Genomic DNA, 16,491 nt, shown 5'->3' with positions numbered 1-16,491 from the left:
ATAAGCAGAATTCTCTAATTCTTCTCTCTCTCTCTAAGCTAAAGCTTATTCTCTCTCCCTCTTTCTAGCCTAACCTTTTAAAACATAATTCCGCACTCGTTAGCACTAGACACACCTAGCCAAGTTCAAAGTTGCCTTCGCCCTAGACGTGAAAGGTTGATACCTTCTGAGGGTTTGGTCCCAAATCCAGTCTAAACTTTTTAACTCTTTCTTTCAATTATTTAATTTAATTCTTTAATTATATTATTTTCCTTGAAGTTACTAACGCGTGTATTTTGTTATTAGAAAGAGATACGAGGCATCGAAGTAAGTACTTTAATTGTTTTATTGATCTTTTGATATAGAAATCATGCTTAGATTATTTTATTGATTCCTAGTATCATGTTAGGATGTTTTTATGCTTTGTAGTGTCATGTTTAGGGTAATAATTAAGTTTCTAATATCAATTATGATTTCTATGGTGCTTCCTATTTTCTTTCCTAATATCATGTTAGTATCATGTTAAGGCTAAAGCTTTAATCTTTATATTTTTAGTGACATGCTAGGGTTTGTTATTAATCTTGTTAGTATCATGCCTAGGATCTTGCTAATAATATTATGCTTTAACATGGTTATTTTAATTATGATTATTGTCATGATTATAGTTATAATTATTATTGTTATTATGTTGCTTGATTGTTTATTTATTGTTATTGCTTAATCACGCCTTTTATGCATGTTTAAAGGAAATTTGTACTTGTAATCACGTTTAATAAGATAATTAATAATTTGGTTTAGGCTAATATGATTATAATTCAAGTGATCGCCAATAATAGTTTTATTTGTGCATTAATATTCAACCAACATAGATGATAGGTTGTCGTACACCTGTCAAAATAAATTCCTAACAAAACCAACTAACAATGTAGTAGGGTAAGTAGGGTCGAATCCACAGAGAGATGGCTATTTAATCTAGCTTTCAAGGTATGGAGAAACTAAACTATGTCACGAAATTGGGATAGAAAAATAGTCTAAATTAAAATAGAAATAAAACAATTAATAAAAAGACCTAGGGTTATGGTTCACCATCTTTATAGTTCTAATTCTATCAAATATCAATAACAATTCAATCAATCAATTATCTAGAGCAATTGCTAAGCCTACAGTTGGGTCTTAACGCTCTCAATTCAACATATGCAGTACGGTCGCTAACATAATCAGAATTGCTAACTGTAGGGAAGCCTCTAAAAGTAATATCTTTCGATTCAAACTCTTATTAACATGAATTAATCAAACAATTGATCAAGTTGCAAGATTAACAATAAAACACTATCAATTAGAGAAATTAATAATCAAAATATTAAAAACATCAATCAAGAATTAAAGTATAAACATGGATTCCCAAACCCTAGAAATTGAACTACTCAAACATGAAATAAATAAATAAAACTAGATCTAAGGAATAAAACATAATTAAAAGCAAGAAAATAGAAATAATATACCTCAATGAATTAAAATAGTAAACCCAAGAATCATCCATGGAAGAATCCATGGAGATGCCATGAGAAACTAGGGTTCAAAAGAGAAAACTAAAAATCGTAAAATAATAAAAGATATAAAAGGCATAAGGGAAAATATTAATCCCTTGGAATGTTTATAAACTTCCTAAATCTAATCTAAAAATAATTAAAGAAAAGAAATATTAAAATAATATATACATAAGTTGCAATATTATTGGATAATAGAAGGTGACGTGGCACGAATAATAACGACGGAAACGAGGGACGAGTGATGTGCAGCAACGGAACCTCGTGGTCGTGGGCTGGTCGTACAGTTTGTATTTACTTTTAATTTATATCAGCACCATTTTTCAAACAGAATAATTCTACTACTTCAACTAAGAGATATAATATGTATTCTTCATACAAACATACTACTTAAACATTCAAACAAATGTTCTGGATTAATACTATACTACTAAAGTACTCTAATGTCTATGATATATTCAAATCTATTAAAAGCATTTACATACAATCCTTCAGATTCTTTATTCTCTTCCCAATCCTCAACATTTATCATCAGTTTCTATTGCATTTGATTGTTATCTTTGAGAAGTAGGTCAAGTACTGTTCTTATATGATGGTGTGTCAATCTTTGAAATTCATGTAAAAAAAATAAAAAGATGAACCTTAGTTTAAATTAATTATACTCTAAGTAATCCATATAAGTTATAGAATTTAAGGACATCAAAAATAAGTATGGTAACTTACCTCTTGCATTGTTCCCAATCCTATCCCATTAACACCATCATACACCTTCATATGCAGCAGTAGATAGCTTGCTGAGAAATTTTCTTCTTTTTCTTTTTGGAATGGTAGTTCAATTATTCTCAGCTTGTAGGACAGTATATTATTTGCATGTGGATGCTTTCTTTTTTTAAAGAACTTCTGCACTTGTATGACCTGCAATGCAATGAATATTAATGTAATATTAGACATTGAAAAATGAATTTAAAGACACTCTTTTAAGCTATTTATGCTTTACCGTTTCTAAGATAAAACTCTATATAGGCTCATATTCTTCATCGGTCTCGTACAAAGTGCTACCCAGATGATCAATTGTTTCATCTTGGAAGTTTATGACAGCAAGAAAATGATGATGTTCCTTCTTCAGATGAATAAATATTTGCACACAGGTTATTTTGACACATATTTACTTTAAAGCTGTTTTATATTACTTCAAACATATATTGTTCTACTTTAAATATTTACTGTATGTCTTACACATTCAGCTGCAAACTTTAAAGTTGTTTTTTTATTACTTTAAACATATATTATTCTAATTTAAATATTTATTTTGTCTTACACATTGAGCTGCATCCATGTCCAATGATTGTGAACTGTTCCAATCCATCCATAGTTTTAGGAGACTTGTTACTCCCTTTTTCCCATTAGCCTTCAAACACATAGTTAATGCATCCTGTTACAAAGAAAATCCTAAGATTATTTCAAATATTTATTCAATGTATAATTTTATATTATAAAAGTAAACTTAAAAAACTTACCATGAAGTCAAATCCAAAGAAGAATATGATCAAGTCGTTTTCAGCCGTGTCTCTTTGCATTTCATTGTTTTTGAGGTGGTTTGACCAAGCATTGATGAGATTACTTGAAACTTTCCATTCATTGAGCAAAGCGTTACTATCTTCCCTTACTATTTCAATTGAATCTATAAACTAGCCTGCTACTTCGCTGTATTGTTGAATTATATTCAAAGTTAAACTCATGGCAATCAAATTTATATATAATGCAACAAGAATATATTTTTTTTGTGAGGATAAAACATACCTCTTGTTTGGAAAGTGTTCATCATCATTGATTGCTAAGTAGTCAATCACTTGGTGACATTTCAAGCTCATGTTCTCCATTACTTCCTTGTGTTTCTTCAAGAAATCAGAAACACATATCATATCCTCTACCCCTTTCTCTTTCTCAAGTTTCCTAACTTTTCTGAACCTTGAAACTTTTTTCACAAGTTGTCTTCTTTTGGTGTTTATATCTTCCAAAGCAATAGTAGCACAGATTTATGCACGATACACTTTTCTCCTATTTGCTAATTCAAGGCCAGAATCGAAAGTGTCTCTAGAAAAATAAAGCACGTGGGTCATTGCAAAAACACCATAATCAAGAGTATATCTTGGTGTCTTCCATTTGAAGTTAACTTCATCAAATTCATATTCTAGTATTTCATTAGCTTTTTCATGATTAATTCTCTTCAAAAAGTTTGACATTTACTCTACCTATAACATTTGTAAAGCAATATATATAAGTAAAACAAATTTATAGTATAAATTACTTTAATAAATATTTAATTTACTTTAATCAGAATATCTTTTACTCTATTTTTTATCTTATTTTTGTTACAGGAATTATAATGTATACTTTTAATACATATTCATCCACTTTAATAAACGTATGATTTACTTTAATCAGAACATCTTTTACTTAATATTTTATATTATTTTTTTACAAGCATTATAATGTATACTTTTAATACATATTCATTTACTTTAATAGTAGTGTTATTTACTTTAATAATTTACTTTTTATGTATCAAAAAAATCTTACCAAAATAGATCCAAGAATTCTATAGAAAGACTTATCTTTCTTATCATACTCTCGTTATCCAAGTATTGAATGAATTGTTTCAAAAAGTTAACCACTATCAAACTATATAGTGGTTACTGAGACAGATTGGTATAAAGATCTGTCAATGAAATTACACTTATAAGTATAAAAATTCAAAATCATAATGCCCTATAATGTAGTTTAATTGACTTGAATAATAAAACATACCAACTAAGTTATCATAATTTTCTCCTGCGCATTACAGAGGCACATCCAATCATACCATGCTTGATTAAATTCTGCTATGGGTACTGAAGGAGACTTCTGTTTTTTTGTATTTGTTGTCTGAAAAGCATCTTGTGACATGAGAGACAGCTCTAGAGGTCTCTGTTTATTAATGAAGACATAAAATATATTACTTAGTTACATCATACACATTTAATTATGAATTTAGCTACACATTTAATTTAACTCTTACACTATGGTCAAAACCAAAGAAAAGGCATGATGGATCTTCTTTCAATCGAGAATCATTCATAAGAATTGACCAACATTGAACTACATTGGATTTTATCATTTGAGGGGGTACTGTTGGAGCTAGGGATGTTGGGTCATCTCTAGTTAGCATGAGAAATCCTTTAAAATTCACAATCTTTTCACTGTGCACATTTAAATATTTATAATAAATAAAATATTATTTAATGTATATTAAATATTAACTAAAGTAGAAAGAATATTTTTAAAATTAGAAAAAAAAAAAGCATAACTTACTTTTTGAATGGACTGCACTTCACAAAGCAGTAATCAACCACTACTCGGTACAACTCTGGCATTTCATTCATTCTTGATTTGTTGCCTTTCATTGTCTTTGAAATAAAATCAATTTTAACATCTTTCTCTCCACAATCTAAATTGATTTTAACTTTTTAAACTATCTCTTGGTGAATGTCCTTAAACAGAATGTTTGTTTCTGGCACAAGTTGTTTATCAGCATCACCTGAAATAAAATAGCATATTTAGTTTCAAAAGAATCATACACTATCCACTATGGATTGATTAATATTTACATAAGTTAACAACTTACTTTCAATTGTTTTTTATATTGCTTTCTCGGTAAGTGTTGGCTTGTTTTCTTCAACAGGAGTATCCTTTAGGATATTCTCAGTACTGGACTTATTACATTACTAAGATCAACATCAATTGCCTGGTTATCAGGCTCCTTCTCTTGTCTTTCTTTCTGCTTTTCATCTTCCTTTTTCTATTCCTTCTCTGGTTCATTTTCCTGTTCCTCCTCCTCTTTCTTTTCTTCATTCTCCTCCTCTTCTTTTTCATCATCCTCCTCCTCTTCTTCCTCCTCCTCCTCTTCTTCCTCCTCCTCCTCTTTGTCATCCTTCTCTTTGTTGTCATCCAGATCCTTTCCCAAATCTTCATTTTCATCATTCAGATTGATAGTTTTAGGATCACTTGGATCCTCTTGATTAGTTTTAGGATCAGTTTTAGAATTTTTATATTGCTCCTCCCATGTTGACAGAAACACACTAGATACATCTCTTAAATCATCATAAAGTCTGACTATTTCATCCATAGCCCTTTATACTTTAGGATCTTCCATTAGCCTTTGTGTTTCTGAAACCAGATGAGAATTTGATGTAGACACATCCATTTGTTGCTTTTTCATCTTGTTTGTTAAGCAAGTTATACGCTCAGCATGTAACATTGCAAAGAGTGTTAAATCTCTAGCCAACAAATGCAATTCTTCTTCAATTTCCTTCAAAATGAATAACATAAATTTAGTATTACATTATTTTTTGAACATAAATACTATTTACTTTTTAAGTTAATTTGTTTACTTTTAAGTGTACATTATTTATTTTATATTTATGATTTATTAAACATTATTACTATTAGAAGCAGAGCGATTAAATATAATAAAATTAAACAAACATGGTATAAAAGTAAATACATTTTTGTTTAAAGTAAACACAAGAAATCAATGTAACTTATAAAAAATTACTCACATTTTTTGCAAAATCATGTATTTCACTATCTGTCATGATACCTTATGGTAGGTTGAATAACACTAATCTTCTCTCTCTGTCAGTAAAGTTTCTATAAGAATTCTTAATTACATGTCCCAAGAATGTGTGCTGACCTACTCTTCTACAAACTGGATAGACATCCTTTTGGAGTTCTCTTTGACCAAAAGATGTATTTGCTTCACTTGCAATTCTTCCTTTGACTATGTCATCTGACAAATGCTTGATCATTGGCAGTGTGTTTGGTTCAGGCTACCCTCTGAATGCAACATGATGAAAGTAAAGAAGTTGAAGAATCAGGACACATCCACTGATTCCTGATCTTGATTATTTGTGTTTGTTGTTTTTGAAGCTCCCCACTGCTTTATCAATATTTGTTTTTTGAAATCCTTGGAATCTTAGTAGCTAATACAATTAGTTTGCACAATCAGTTTATAAGTATACATGTTAAAGAACTTTTAAACATATATATTTACTTTGTAAGCTTTTTTGTTTACTTTATTAAACTAACCATTTACTTTTATATTCAATCATGTAATATTATGCATAATTAAATTAGTAACATCGACTTATAAAGATAAATGCTTTACTTTAAAAGTGTTTCTATTTACATTATCAAATAATTATTGTATTTCAATATTTTATACCTTTAATTGGAGATTGATCTGAATTTGTTGCTTTCTTTGGAGTTTTCTTCTGTGCAGTAAAAACTTTCTTGCTGTAGGAGACATTTTGGCTGCAGGAGAATTTTGGGCTGCAATAGCTTTTTTACTTGCAGCAACCTTCTGTGCAGTAGAAACTTTCTTGGTTGCATGAGATTTCTTTGTTGCAGTAGCTTTTTTACTTGCAGAAGCTTTCTTTGCTGTAGGAATTTTCTTTGCTGCACTAGTTTTTTTCTTTGTAGTTTTTGTCATTTTAATGTGTTTCCAATTCAAAACCAAAATTTATCATACTTTCAAACTATATGGTAATGTAATAAGTAAGGATCATCATCTTTTTTGATATGTTATACACAAGCCATAATACAAAAGTCACATCAATTTATTGATTTATACACAAGCCATAATAGCTTAAATCTCACAGTAATTCATTAACATTTAATCAATTTAATTAAAGTTACCTTTAGTCTATTTGTATCTACTTGTAAAAATAATCCACTGAAAACTATAGGAACTCAAAACAAACTATTCAAAACATATGATTTTATTTTGTTTACTTTGAATTATTTTTTATCAACTTTTATTTGATTTCTTTTAACTAAGAACTCTACAACAACATTTATAACTGCAAACAGCAGAGCAGGAAGACTATAGCAACAACAGGTGACACTGAAAATGTAGCAAAGTAGGAGCAAGCAAGGGAAACCATGGTTCACAATGATAACATATTGAAAAACTTAAAATCAAACAATCTAACTATCAAATTATACCTAACAATATAACTATCAATTATAAACAAACAGTCTAACTGTAAAATTTTACTATAGAAATTCTAAACAAACTACTCCAAATATATGATTGTATTTCGTGACTTTAAAATATTTTTTATTAACTTTTATTTTATTTCTTTTAACTATTATTAACAATTACTCATAAATTAACCAAAATTATTCTAAATTAGTAGCAATTGAAGTAAAATTACTTAAGTTCATAAATATAAACAGATCTAAAATTTTATGAATATTTTTTTCAAAAAAAAAAAAAAAAAAAAACTTTGTTATAATTTTATACCAAAATTTGTAAAATTAACCTGATATAAATTTATGTAATAATTCGTAAAAAAATAAATGTATAAAGAATTCTTTGAGTCAATTTCGAATTACTTTCTCATGCATGCCGATTTTAATCTAAATTACAAAAAATTTAAACAGATATAATAATAAAATCAAGCATAATTTGAACAAAAACAAAGTAAATTGTGAAAATACCTGATTATGAAGAAATCGAGCTTAAAAACACCAAAATTGAACTTTGAAGTACTCCGATTCAACTTCTGCTACTTCAAATTTAACATAATCAAGCAAAAAACACAAATATAAGTAAAATATTTCAGTAAAAATAGACGAAAAAGTATGAACATCGAAGTTTTAATATACTCCCTCCGTTTTTAAATACTTGCTCCATTTCTCCATGCGCGAAGTTTTAGGAGAAATTGGAGAAAGTAGTAAAATATGGAGGTAGTGGGGTTGGTGGGAGAATAAAAAAATTGTAAAAAGCAAAAGTAGTGGAGAAATTGGAGGTGAGAGAATATGAAATGAATAAAATATAATATTTGTTGGGCCACTAGGTGGTAGAAATGAATTAAATATTGTAAAAACTTTCAAATAAGGAAATGAAGCAAGTATTTTAAAACGACCGAAAAAGGAAAGTGGAGCAAGTATTTAAAAACGGAGGGAGTAATACCTAATATTCGCCAATTTTTGCCAATTTTTGAAAATTTTTGTTCCGAAAATGAAATATGTATACAATACAAGTTAAAATTGTGATTATATAGCGAAATTGAGTAGTTTTCTTGACGGTTATGGCGGTTTTCGAGCTCTTGAGCAGTTGAAAATGGCGAAACTAGTGTGAGAGTAGAAAGGGAGTGGAGAGAGAGAGGAGAGAGAAAATGGCGCCTGAAATTTCGTGCCCATTTAATTTGTCTGAATAAATTTGGGTCGTTAGATCACGCGCCTCTTCTCTTTCATCTAACGGTCCAGATCTGTTCTTATTTCCTATTTTACAATTGGTTCTCATTATAACCTAGTCATCTATATATATATATATATATATATATATATATATATATATATATATATATATATATATATATATATATATATATATAGATAGATAGAGAGAGAGAGAGAGACATTGGTTACACTTTGTAGTTAGTACACAGAAATAGAAATACCTTCTGTAGAAACAAAACCTACTTCTAAAACACTACTTGTAAGTTTCCAATATTCTTATATATCCAAAAATGAACTCTGATTCAAATTCATCGAGTTCAGGAGTTTTTGAATACATGGTGAATGATTATGTAGACTGGCATGAATCAATTACTCAGCGGCGTAAAAAAGAGGAATTAGTTGAGGAAGCAATCAACTCAGCTGTGTGTGCCCCTTGTAACCTCTACTTTTCACGTCCCATTCACTCATGCTACTATGAAAAAAGGGAGTATGTACCAAGAGGCCGTGAAGATGCCGACACACGATTGTACAATGACTACTTTAACCCCCAACCTGTAACACCCTAGAAATTCCTTTCTTTCAAAATACCTGTTTTGCCTTGTTTAAAACTATAAATAGGAACATCTAAGATATTACCACCACCGTGAAAACGGCTAAGGACACTATTAAAGACACATAGCGGAAGACTAATTTCAAAACCATTCAAAACAAGTCAACTTGAAAAGTCAACCAACGAAAGTAAAGTCAAAACCAAAGTCAAACGAAGTAAAATAAAATCAACCTAAAAGTTGGAACTACTGTAGGCCCTTATTAAAACCAACCAACTTAAAAACTTTGTGTTAGTCTCATGAATAATAATATCATATATAATTAAAGCATTAAACACATCATATACTTATAGAAACTAGCATGATTTGCTCTTCACTCATGCACATTCATTAATATGCTTCATCACCTGAAAAGCTTCTCTCTACTTGTTTCCACTACTCTCCATTAAAAATGGGTCATCATAGGGCCAAGGTAAAGACAAGACCAATAAACACACAAAACACACAATGAGCAAAGCTTAGTACATACATTAGTACAAAACTAACCTCAAGTAACACCCAAAAAATGTTACATAAAGTGTTAAAAGTGTTATTATAGACAATAGGTAACACTTTATTGGGTGATACTTCCGCACATGTTACCTAAGGTCTTATGTAACACTTTGAGTAACGTATGGTAACACTTTCATAATTGTTACCATAAACCCTCTTATGTATCATTTATTATATCATTAGTATCACTTTTAAAGTGTTACTTTTTATTTCTTAAGTAACACTTATTTATCTTTAGTAACATTTTTCAATTATATAGTATCACTTTTTCAACATTATGTATCACCTTTTCAAACTAATGTAACACTATGTTGATTATAAAGTAACATTTTTCAATCTTCTTTTGACATTTAATAGCACTTTATTCGACATTATGTATCACTTTTTAAAAACTAATATAACACCATATTAATGAATAGGTAACATTTATTATTATTATTATTATTATTATTATTATTATTATTATTATTATTATTATTATTATTATTATTATTATTATTATTATATTAAAATAATTTTAATATGTACAACAATAAAAAATTTTGAAATTAACACATGTAATAGACAATAATATGAATTGAAATAATTAATTTCATAGTTCTTACAAAAACATCCATAAACACAATTTTTTTTTATTCGCTAAACAATCTAATAATCAAAATAAAAAGAAAGTGAACTTCGGTCTCTTTTAGACCTCTAATCTCTAAAAAAAAAAACAGTCAGCACGGTTGCAGTAAAGTAACAATAGCACATATCAGCAGCTTGCTAGCTAGAAAAAACAGTGGCAATACTTCTACTAACTACAGCTGGAGTTGCAGGTGCTGCACTTGTCACAGTGGAAAATCTATCTTGCTGAGTTGCAACAGCTATACTGGGATAAGAGACCATTTTCGTATCCATGGACTGGGATTGAATAGCTGAACTAGACTCTACACGAACAATTTCTTCTGTGTTTGCAGCTAGCACTTTCTTCCTCTTGATTTTCTCCAGATCCTGCAGAGTACAGGAGCAAAATATCTTATTAATTCATAGTTAAAGGACATCATCATGGCATATGACACTCATTATGTTAGTAGTATTTTTTTATATATAGTATCAGTAGCAGATGTCTTTCTTTGATTGCAGCAACAATTTTCCATCTTGAAGAACTGTCCTACACATACCAGATGATGTGTCTATTTTATATAGTATTTTACCCCCGTCGCTTGGTCGTAATTAGTAGTGTTTTTGGCTCTTTAGAGCCACTTTTATTACTAATTGGTGTTTTCTAGTGTTTTCGTAGATTTGGTTGACTTTTGCAGGGATTTATACTTTTGGAGTATTTTCCCGAGATATTTTGGAGCAATCACGAACATTGGAGAAGCACGACCAGAGTTTATAGCCCAGGGCCGGTTAGAGCCATCGAACCGGTGATTAAGGGCTCGGTATAGGTGATACCGGGGTATTTGGACCGAGTATTTAAGACCCAAAGAGGAAACCCAGATTGGCCCGAAGAATTGGAGCCCAATCGAAGTCCAAATAGTGGCCCAAATGAGCCGCCCGGCCAAAAAGGCTGGCGCCCGGAGGCGTGCCCTGCCGGGCGGGAGAAGCTTAGTCTGGCGCCCGGTGACGCGCCCGGCCGGGCGCGAGATTGCTATTAGAGACAAAAAAGGCGCGCCCGATCGGGCGCGTGTTTAATTAGTTGATGTTTAACGTAGTTTTAATTTGTTTTAGCTTAGGATTTTTGTACGGAGTATAAATACTCCTCCGTAATACGTTTTTAGGATCACTTCTTCATCTCTTCTTCTCTCTTTACTCTTTCTTTACTCTCTTAATTATTCTCTTAGAATTCTTTTCTCTTAAACCTTTGTTCTTAATTTTTCCTTTAATTCCAGATTTATTTTTGGTAACGATTTCTCTTCCTTTAATCTTAGTTATTTATTTTATTCCTTTAATCATGTCTTATTTCATTGCTTTGATTAGTTTAGTTTTTAATATGTGTGAGTAGTTTAATTTCTAGGGTTTATGGGGATCTAATAAATAATATGAAGGGGTAAATTATTGTTGTTGATTATCAATGCTAGATTAATTTCCTATTGATTGATTTAATGCTCTGTGACTAGATTAGGCCTATCTTTTATGCATGAGTTTGACAATATTGATTCAAGATTCGAGAGATGAGAATTAATGTTTAGGTCTAGTTTCAATAGACAAGTTAATTTATAAATGGTTAAGTCAAGATTCGAGAGATGAGATTTAATACCGGTAAATTAATTGTGTGATTGTAATACGTAGCGAGAGCCCTTTACAATCTGGTTAATTGATGCATTGATGATTGACTATTATTGATTATTGGTATTGCATGATAATTTCTTATTGGATTGTTTTAATGTTTTACAATTGCGGCTTGTAAAAGTATAGCAATATTAAATTGATGAATCGAGCAGATGTTAATTTGATATTAAAGGCTATTTTCAATAAGAACTTAGATCTAGTAAATTGCGAGAGCCTGTTAGATCTATGTTGATTAATAAATTGCGAGAGCCTGATAATCATGTTATTTATGCAATGTCAATGATTGATTACTATGTTTTACCCTGAAGTATTATTTATTGGTGAACCTATGCCCTAGATCCTTTCATATATTGTTATCTTCCTATTCTCAACCTTAGTAGTTTAGTTTCTTACTTAATTATAAATATTGGTTACTTAAATAATTTAGATTATAATAATTAATTAGGAGTAAAAAGACTTGTTTCCCTATGGAGATCGACCCTACTTCCCTATCTACTTTAGTTAGAGGACTTAGGAATTATTTTTGATTAGGGGATACGAATTTACCCTGTCAAAATTTGGCGCCGTTGCCGGGGAAACGGTTTTATTTTTATTTCTGATTGTTTTTGTAGTCTAGATTATTTCCCTCTTTGTCTCAAAGAGCGTTAGTTCTCTGAGACAAATCTCATATTTGCTTCTAGTTTTTGTTTATGCCCAGGTGTTCCAGATCAGGTTACATCCCATTCGATCCTGAGATCGAACGTTCCTTCCATAGACAGAAAAACTTCTACAAGCAAATCCTGGCGGATTCTGGTGATAATAACAATAATCACCGCGATCCTCCAACTGATTCTAGCGATTTAGAGGCATCATCAGACACAGAATCAGAGATGACGGCTCCAAAGAAGCTTAGTGATTATTCACAACCAAAGCTTACGGATTTTCCACATCTCACCCCTACTCCGTATCTTGATGGGGGGGTTCAATTTGAAATCAAACCTCAATTTATAACGATGATAGAGAGGAAGCAAATCAGTGGAGCCAAGGGTGAAGACCCGAATCTTCACATTGCCGACTATTGTCAATATTGCAACACTATCAGGCAAGCCGGGGTCACTCAAGACCAAATCAGGGAGATTCTCTTCCCTTTCTCTTTAACTGGAAAAGCTAAATTGTGGTTTAATGGCTTAAATAGAACTACACTTGGTATAACTGACTGGGAAACTCTTGTTTTGAATTTCTATAACAAGTATTATCCTGCAGAGAGAACAGCAGTACTACGGAGTGCGATTCAGAACTTTGCCCAAGAAGCCGATGAGTCTTTATATGAGGCTTGGGAGAGGTTCAAGGACTTACAAAGAGAATGCCCTCACCACAATTTAGCACAATGGCAGTTAATCCAAGCCTTTTATAACGGCATTGGAAATTCCTCTAGAATAATTTTAGACTCTGCAGCTAGTGGGAGATTTATGAATCTTAATGCTGATGATGCAGGTCAGGTTATTGAAGATATGGCGATACACAATTCCCAATATGGAAATCCCAGAGGATTTGCTAACAAGGGGAAGCATAGTGTCGACTCTGTATCCTTTTTGCAAGCTCAACTAACCTCTATTTGCCAAAAATTAGATAATCTGAGCACTGCTAAGTTAATGTTTCTGCAATTTATAATAATTCTAATGAGGCTTTCGGTGAAAATTGTGGTATTGTAGGTCACTGGGAGTAGGATTGCAGGAATTCCGTTGAGCAAGTTAATGCCTTCCAAGCTTATAGGCAGAATAACCCATACTCCAACACTTACAATCTTGGGTATCGGAATCATCCATACCTTTCCTACCGGAGCACTAATGTTCAAAATCCACCACCACAGGAACCACAGGCGCCACAGCAACAGCAGCAGAAATATTATCATCCCAATGCTAGCCAGAAGAACCAACCACAACAACCCTCCTCATCTTCCGACCCTTCTCTGGCGGAAATTATAGCAATGTTGGTCAATATGCAAAAGCATATGGAGATCAGAGATGCGACAATTGATCAAGAATAAGAATGCTCCAAAGCCAAGAATAAGAATGCTCCAAAGCCAATCATCAAACTTCCTTTCCCAAATCGTCAATTGAAGACAAACTTGGATAAGCAGTTTGGTAAGTTCCTGGAGGTTGTTAAAGATTTGAAGGTAACAGTTCCCTTTACTGAATTGATCACACAAATCCCCTCATATGAAAAATTTATGAAAGAAATTTTGACGAGAAAAAGGTCTATTAGTGAGGTAGAGACAGTAGCTTTCACTGCAGAGTGTATTGTCGTACTTCAAAATAAGTCTCCACCTAAATTAAAAGATCCGGGTAGTTTTTCTATCCCTTGTCATATTGGCAATCTCTTTATTGATAATGCATTATGTGATTTGGGTGCTAGTGTTAGCGTCATGCCATTATCTGTGTGCTCCAAGTTGAATATGGGTAAGTTAAAAGCTACCAATATAACTCTACAAATGGCCGACCGTACTTTCAAATACCCCTTAGGTGTTTTAGAGGATGTCCCCGTTAGAGTAGGTAAATTTTATATACCTGTAGATTTTGTTGTTCTTGATATGGCTGAGGATATGCAAACCCCAATTATTTTGGGTAGACCATTCCTTAACACTACAGGAGCTGTCATAGATGTAAGAAGTGGTAAGTTAACACTATCAGTAGGGGATGATAAAGTTGTTTTTAATCTGAATAATGCCCCTAAAAGCTCCATGATTGAGGAGAAATGTTTCAGTGTTAATGTGGTTGTAAATTATTCTAACAAGCCCCAAGCTCTTGAAAAAGATCCCTTGGAGACGGTATCTCGTGTTGCATCCTTTTCAGATGAGATAGACAAATGGCAGAAGGAAGTCAATGCAATAGAAAGAGCACTCTACAATGTTGGTCTTGGTTTCGAGGATGAATAAGTGGAACCGATCGAGCAAGTTGTGCAAATCGAGCCTACAGTAAGTGTTTCGCCAGATCAAGTTGCAAGTGTTGAACGCAATGAAAATTTGAAGCAACATTCGATCGAAAAAAGGGTTTTTAGTGCGTAGCATTGAAGAACCCCCAGTCCAAGCCAAGGAGGATCCACCAGATAAGGCGACTTGGCGTCCCACAATTTATGTCAGGAAGCCGCATCGCAGCTTAAACATCGCTAGACCGGGTGAGAAACCACCCGATCAAGCGTTAGACCAAGGGTCCTAGAAATTGTACTTGGTAAGAAGGTCGTGCGGGACCTAGATAAACCAGCGCTTTGCGGGAGGCAACTCGTATTTTTAATGCTTTTTTAGACTAGTTTTTTTTTTCTTTTCTTTTTCATATGAGAGGAGAGATGAGGGAATTTAATGAGTTTTATGAGTGTTTGTACAGGTTTGAAGGAAAGAGTTAGCCAAATTTTGGAGAAAAGAAGAAAATATCGATTGGACAATTTAGCCTCGGGCCCGATCGGGCGAAGCTCGCCCGACCGGGCGCGAGAGCAAGGTTCAAAAATAAAGTAATTTCGCCCGACCGGGCGCGAAATTCGTCGTATACGGACTAATTCGTCCGCCCGATCGGGCAAGCCTCGCCCGACCGGGCGCGAGAAGGGCGAAATTTTTTGACTAAAAATCGCCCGATCGGGCGACTGGCGCCCGACCGGGCGCGAGAGCAAGACGGATTGGAGTCGTTAGATCGCCCGACCGGGCGCGAGAGGTTACGAAATGAGTGCGAATCAGATCGCCCGATCGGGCGAAGGCCTCCCAACCGGGCGCGAGAACAAGCTCCAAAATTTTCAAGATCGCCCGGCCGGGCGACCTACCGCCCGACCCGGCGCGAGCCCATCCGCCCCCTTCTTCTTCCTTCTTTTCTTCTTTCTTTCTCCATTTCTTCTTTCCTCCATTACTTTCTCCCTCTAAAACTAAAATTTTCTCTAACTTCTCTCTAAGATTTCTCCTCCACTACCAACCCAAATTCAAAACTCTTTACATATTTGTGATCCTCTCTTCATCCTCTTCACTCTCATATAAAAAAATTTCAGTTTTAATTCAATAAATTTTTGACCCATTTCTTCAACATGGCTTCAAAGAGGGCTAGATCCATTTTTGGTAGGAGCTCCAGTTCGAGGGAGGAGTACGACCCAGACTTGCAGCTCCCGTATTGGCCGACGATCCGGATTGTGAGCCGGGAACAAAAGGAACGATTGGAGCATTTGGTCGGTCGTGAGGTAACTCCTTCTCGGTGGTTACACCGCCCTACCTTAGAATCATTTGGTTTGTATGATTTTGTTAAACGATTTTTGAATGACATTGGCATGAGAAAATTTGTTGACATGCATTA

The 16,491-nt window shown here is 32.9% G+C and overlaps 1 non-coding gene across 1 annotated transcript; it reads right to left on the bottom strand.

Annotated features, from left to right (window-relative positions):
- Positions 1 to 13,440: 13,440 nt before the first annotated feature.
- LOC145556985 (small nucleolar RNA R71) lies at positions 13,441 to 13,547 on the bottom strand. The gene has a single exon (XR_014092069.1). It is a non-coding gene; the product is annotated as a small nucleolar RNA R71 (small nucleolar RNA).
- Between the last annotated feature and the right edge of the window lie 2,944 nt (positions 13,548 to 16,491).

This window comes from Chenopodium album, chromosome 8 (assembly GCF_948465745.1).
Source record: "Chenopodium album chromosome 8, dcCheAlbu1.1, whole genome shotgun sequence".
Taxonomy (NCBI): domain Eukaryota; kingdom Viridiplantae; phylum Streptophyta; class Magnoliopsida; order Caryophyllales; family Amaranthaceae; genus Chenopodium; species Chenopodium album.
This window is presented reverse-complemented; position numbering and strand designations above follow the sequence as displayed.